Source organism: Oryx dammah, unplaced genomic scaffold (genome assembly GCF_014754425.2).
Source record: "Oryx dammah isolate SB20612 unplaced genomic scaffold, SCBI_Odam_1.1 HiC_scaffold_15, whole genome shotgun sequence".
Lineage (NCBI taxonomy): Eukaryota > Metazoa > Chordata > Mammalia > Artiodactyla > Bovidae > Oryx > Oryx dammah.
In genome coordinates, this window is record NW_024070199.1 from 25,154,210 (window position 1) to 25,160,209 (window position 6,000).

Genomic DNA, 6,000 nt, shown 5'->3' on the forward strand with positions numbered 1-6,000 from the left:
ATGCGCATGCGCACACAGACATACCCACACACACCCAGGCCTTTGAGATCCCTAGTGCCCCCTTGTGTAGGTTGGGAGACGGCGTGAATCCAGATTTGAAATTCCAAAGTCCACTGAGCATTATTCTCATATACCTGCACACTCGCACCCAGCCAGAAGCCAGGGGCCCTGCAAAGCCACAGGGACAGACGTTGGAGGCTTTCGTAGAAGGAAAAGTAGCTGGCAGGCCACCAGTTTCGACAGAGGGGCCAGAGATGCCAAGGCCAGAGCAGGGGCACCTTCAGACTACACAGGCCCCTCCCTGTTGGCCAGCCCACCTATTTGCCCTGCAGGTCCCAACAGCAGCTGCAGCCCAGCAATTCGCCTTGCAAGGCCTGGGCTGAGAGCAGTCCCACCCAAGAAACCTGGAGAATCTGCCCCTAGACCAAGATCCTATGCCTTCCAGACACTCCCACTCTTTTTACCCCAGCTCTCAGGGATGCAGCAAACGTAGCTGTCCTGCCCTTGCTGACAGGGGTGGGTCACCCCAGGGCAAGAGGGAGGCCAGGGCAGGACTGTTGACCAACGAGCAGGTCCTTACAAGGTCGCAGAGCCCTGAGTGGGCTGGTCAAGGGTCTGGGCTGCAGATTTACTGCAGACAATGAGGAAAGAACAGGGGAGTGGCTTAGACAGAGGTCTCAGAGAAGGGGGCCTGCTCTCCAACCACTCTCCAACAAGAGGATGGGCCCTCCTACCCCTCCGCCCAGATCAGGGGGTTGAGCAGCAAGAGTGGGATGGGGAGGAAAAGCTAACATTTCCCTTTCTTTCCTGGGGGTGGCCCCGTGAGGCCACTCAGGTTGTGCAGGCACCAAGTGCAGAGCACGGCATGAACGGTGCTCCCTGGACTCTCCCCCAGTCACCTGCTCCTGGTCCCTGGAAAACACAGACCTGTTGCTTTGCTTCCCAAGCCCTATTGGACACACACACTACCCTGAGCCCTTCGGCTCAGAGAGGTCCCGCCCGGCAGCAGTGAGAACCCAAACCTCTGCACAAAGGAACAGAAAAAGTACCCCAGGACCACCACGCTTGGCCACCTGCCTGCCCAGACCCCTGCTACTCCCCAAAGCAGTGTGCCAGCTGGCTGGGGCAGCTGTGGAGCCTGAGTAAGGGGTCACCCCCAGGGGGCCAGACATTTAAGGAACCAGTGACTCCTGGTGGTCACATTGCTGGGACAAAGAAGAAGGTGACTGGTCAGTCTACAGCCCAGGCACAAGCTGGGTCTCCAAAGTCGTGGCTGGACACAGCCCTTGAGGGTTAGAAGGGACTGGTGGCGCGAAGGTAAGGCTTCCCTCTTTCCTGAGGAAAGGGGCAGAGTCTGCTTTCTGAGCCCAGAGGGGGACAGCAGAAGCTGGGGCTGGGGAGACGTCTCCAAACCTGGAGGGACCAGGTAGAGAGGTGTCATCAGATGAGGGGGCAAAGTTCAGCCCCAAACCTTCTGGCTTGGAAGAAGGCCTTGGGGTCCTCTGGAAGGGCACTGGACTGGGAGTCAAGGGGCCAGGATTCTAGTCTGAGTGACCTTGGTTATTTCTCAGATGTCAGTTTCTCATATATAAAAAATTGGGGTTTAAAAACTGCCACTCTGTGGCAAAGGAAATGGCAACCCATTTCAGTATTCTTGTGGAGAACCCCATGGACAGAGGAGCCTGATGGGCTGTAGTCCATGGGGTCGCAAAGAGCTGGACATGACTGAGCGACTAACACTATGTTGTACCTAAAGATTCCCACCTGCCACTCTGGTTAAAGAAAAGATGGTATGTACATCTATTCGATGGAATACTGTGTAGGTGTTAACAAGAATGGAAAACTTCATAAACAAGGATGGAAAGACCTCCAAGGTGTACAAAGTAAAAAGAGGGCTGAATAGCTTGTATAATAGGCTACCTTATGTATAAAAAAAAGGGGGTGAATGAAGACAAAAACATATTCAAATTTGCAGGAAAGAGCTCCAGAAGGAGCATAAAGACCACAAGTGGTTACCTGTTGCGGAAGGCTGGGAGATAGAGGGCCTTGGGAGCAGGAGGGAGCCTCTTTACAATAGATGTTCCTATTGTTTTGTTTTTTAACCATGTGATTGAATTACCAACTCAAAAATTGCGAGAAATAAAGACTCAACCTCCGTCTTTATCATATCGGAAAGGAAAGCAGAGCTGTAAGAACGTGCTGTCATTTGTCTTAGCATTCCCCCAATGCCAGGGCTCCCCAGGGCCCAGCAAGAAGATCCAGTTTCCTTTCAAAGCCGGCTCCAGTATGGCTTAGTCAGGAAGTTCCTTCTCAGGTCTGACTTCATTCCCTCCTGATGAAGCCTCCAGCACTGCCCCACCCTACCAGTTCCATGTAGCTATCAAAAGGTATCCTCAGCTCCCTCTGGGCCTTGCTGGGTTCACTGGGTAAGTCTAAACCGTATCTTCTCCCCCTCCAAGGATCTGGAATGGTTTGGGGTTACTCAGTGAGAGGCCCATTGGTCCTTGTAGCCAACCAGGGAAAAGGAGATACCAAGGGAAGAGAAGAGAGGACAGAGGGAAGAGGCTTGCCATCCAGCCTCTCCTCACCCTCCCTGTAAAGTCATCTCTCTCTGTGTTCACTTGTTCTGTCCCTTCCCCTACCCCGCTGTGCGTGCACACACACACATACACAAACATCTCTGAGTCTCCCTCCTGCTCCCTTCCTTGTCCTTCACGGCCTCCTCCCCTTCCTGGTCCTCCCAGGTGAGTGCCCACGCCTTGTCACCATGATGACCATTCACCACAAGCAGATACTTCAGGAGCACATGTCCATGGAGTTCTCCAGCTCTACCACCCACATGCAGACCTTCTCCTAGACAACCAAGTTCGTGGGAGGCAAATAGAGTGGGATGGCTGGTGAGGGGGCAGAATTAGGTAGAGGCAGCCTTTGTTCCTCCCATTTTTGTGACCAAGGGGCCCCTCAAAAGCCCGAGATACCACCAACAACCCTCCCAACCTGTGCTTCTAATCTGTGATTTGATAAAAGCTAAGCCAGCAGGATGCTTGCCCACAAATGCTATCTCCAGGAAAACAGCTTAGGAAAAATCAATCACATGGATATGTGTAAGTGATTGAACTCTTAATTGCTAGAGATCAAAGCCATAGGCAAATGCACAAATTTCTGATGGTAGAATTTCAGGCATGGAGGAAGTTAGGGAGGTAGCCACCTTATCTACTTAAGAATAATGCTGGCCCTGCTCCACTTGAGAAAGAGAAGACTTGGGCTGCCAGTGGAGAGAGGATGAATACATAAACAAGTAACTTGAGCTTCCAGGTGTTCAGACTTGGGGACCAGACTTAAGGGAGGGCAGAGCCAAGGGAAAACTGAGAAATGGTCTCAGAACAGAACAGATTGTTTTAGCCAAGTCTCTAGAGGAGAGTGATTCAAAGATGACAAGGGACCAGGATATCGAATACAAATACATGTCCTCCCAGTCATCCCTCCTTCAGTCAGTCCTCTGTGCACAGAGGTCAAGGCCAGATAAGCACCAAGTCCCCCTGGCCAAGTGAGGCATGTGTGCCTGCGTGCTTAGTCACTTCAGTCATGTCCGACTCTCTGCGACCCCATGGACCATGGCCAGCCAGGCTCCTCTGTCCATGGGATTCTCCAGGCAAGAGTACTGGAGTGTGTTGCCATTTCCTTCTCCAAGTGAGGCATAGCAAGTGGAACAGCTGGGACTCAAGACCAGAAGCTTCAAACTCAAGTGACTGTAATTTGTGATTCTCAGCCCTGATGGCACACCAGAACCACCTTAGTGTACAGGTGGGAGAAGGGAGTAAAAAAATCAGTGACATGTGAATCTTACCTCAGACCGTTAAATCTGATAGTGTTTTTAAGATCTCCAGGGACCCTGATTTGCAGCCAGACTTGAAAACCACTGTCAGATAGCGTCCAGCAGGGAACATAAATGCAAAAAAAAAGTTTGAGGTGAATTGCCCAGAATGTAGCCCATCGAAAGGGACAGCCCCTCTTCACCTCCCACTGACAGTTGCCATGTAGGAATATGCGTCCAGTGTTAAGGATCCAGAAATTAGAATTTTTATGTGAAATCTCTCAATTTTTAGATGTAGGGCTCCATTTTGTTTAAATATTAAAGGAAAGGAAAGTGAAGTCGCTCGGTCATGTCTGATTCTTTGCCATCCTGTGGACTGTAGCCTACCAGGCTCCTCCATCCATGGGATTCTCCCAGCAAGAATATTGGAGTGGGTTGCCATTTCCTTCGCCAGGGGATCTTCCTGACCCAGGGATCGAACCCGGGTCTCCCGCATCGCAGGCAGATGCTTTACCCCCTGAGCCACCGGGGAAGCCCATTTAAACATTGGAAGAGTCAAATAAAAAACATCATCAGTAGACCGGCTGCAGCCTGTAGACCTCTGGTCGCTGGGTGACCAGGAGAGGAACCTTCCTGGAGAGGAACCCAAAGAGACCCATAAAATCTAAAAAAGAAATCTCCTTCTAAAAAAAGGGCGGAGGGGGGCGGTTTGCTGAGGGGGAAGTAGGATGCAAGACCTTGACCCAGTAAAGATTGTAAAGATAGACCACTGAGGGATGGATAAGGCTTTCGCTCCCCTAGTGGTTGGTATTTGCCATAACACAATGACCCATCGACTCTAAGGTCCTCCTTTCTTGGCCAAAGCGTTTCCTGTTCTCACTGACCTAAAATGCTCCACTGTCCCCTTGAGAAGAGGTCCCAGGCTAAGCTCTGGTCTGCTCTAGCCTGTCAGCACAGAGGAAGTGATGAGGAGGCAGTTCTCCAGCTCCACAGAGTTCTTCAGCTTGGTGACCCAAAGTTCAAACATCTCTGCTGGCGAGAATGTCCCGGAGTTCATGGAGAAGCCTCAGCCGGTCACCTCACCCGAGGGTGCATCCCTTCCAGAGTCTCCCCAAGGCCCCGGGTGCTTCCCTTTCTATCCCAGTGCCCCAGCCCCTTGCTGCTGCTGCCACCCCCGCTGTCATCCCCCCAATACACAATCACTGGCGGAGACAGGCCAAGGGTCTCTCCCCAGCCCAGAGCTGGGAGCAGGTCGAGGTGCAGCTTCCAGGCTAAGGGGCAAAAATAGGTGCCCACTGCAGGGGATAAAGCCATGTTCCGAGTCCAGGCGCAGGGGAACCCCAAACCCAATGTTTTTGGGAGAGAAAATGGCATGCCCATCAAGGACTCTGCCAAGATCTTCAACAGCGTGAACAAGGAGCATGTATTGAAGGTGCCAGGGCCAGTGACCCCTAAGGCCAGAGGCCAAGCCCCTGGGATGAGCCCCAGGTCCTCTCACAGCCAAGAGATCCACAATGAAGACCCAAGAGCTGGGAGATGAGAAAAGGGGCTCTCAATGCCCTAGAGGAGGAGCAGGATAAGAGAGGCTGAGTCAGGAGCTAGGGCGTCCTTGCCAGAGTGAGCAGGGGGCCAAAATTAGGGGCAGGGCAAGGCAGAGCTAGGGCAATGCCAGAACAAGGAGGGGGCAGGACCAAATGGAAAAGAGAGAAGTTCCAGCAGGTGATGAGCCCCAAAGGAACATGAGACAAAAGCTATGCACATGGCTAGAAGGGAATGAGACCAAGGGACCTCAACCAGGCTGAGGTGAGGTGGAATCTGCTCGGAGGGAAGGGCTAGTCATAGAGTGGAGGTGAGGGTGAGGATTCCTGGGCTCTTCAGGGGAACGTTCCAGAAGAGCAATGCCAAGGGCCGATCATCCTAAGGTCTAAGCATCTTCTGCAGCCTCTGGGTCCAGACCCTTTGAGGAAAGGGCGGGATGGGTCCCTGGGGGACCTAGGTCTATAATTACTTCTGTTCCTAGATCTGCCCTGACTTCCCACTGTGAAAGGGACAGAGCCTCCCCTCTCCCCACCCATGCCAGTTGCTTCCTTCCCCTCCCAAAAACTCATCATTGGGCCTTAGCACCCCCCACAGTACACACAAGCTGCCCCAGAGCCCCCTACTGGCCAGCCACTCCTTCAGTTCAG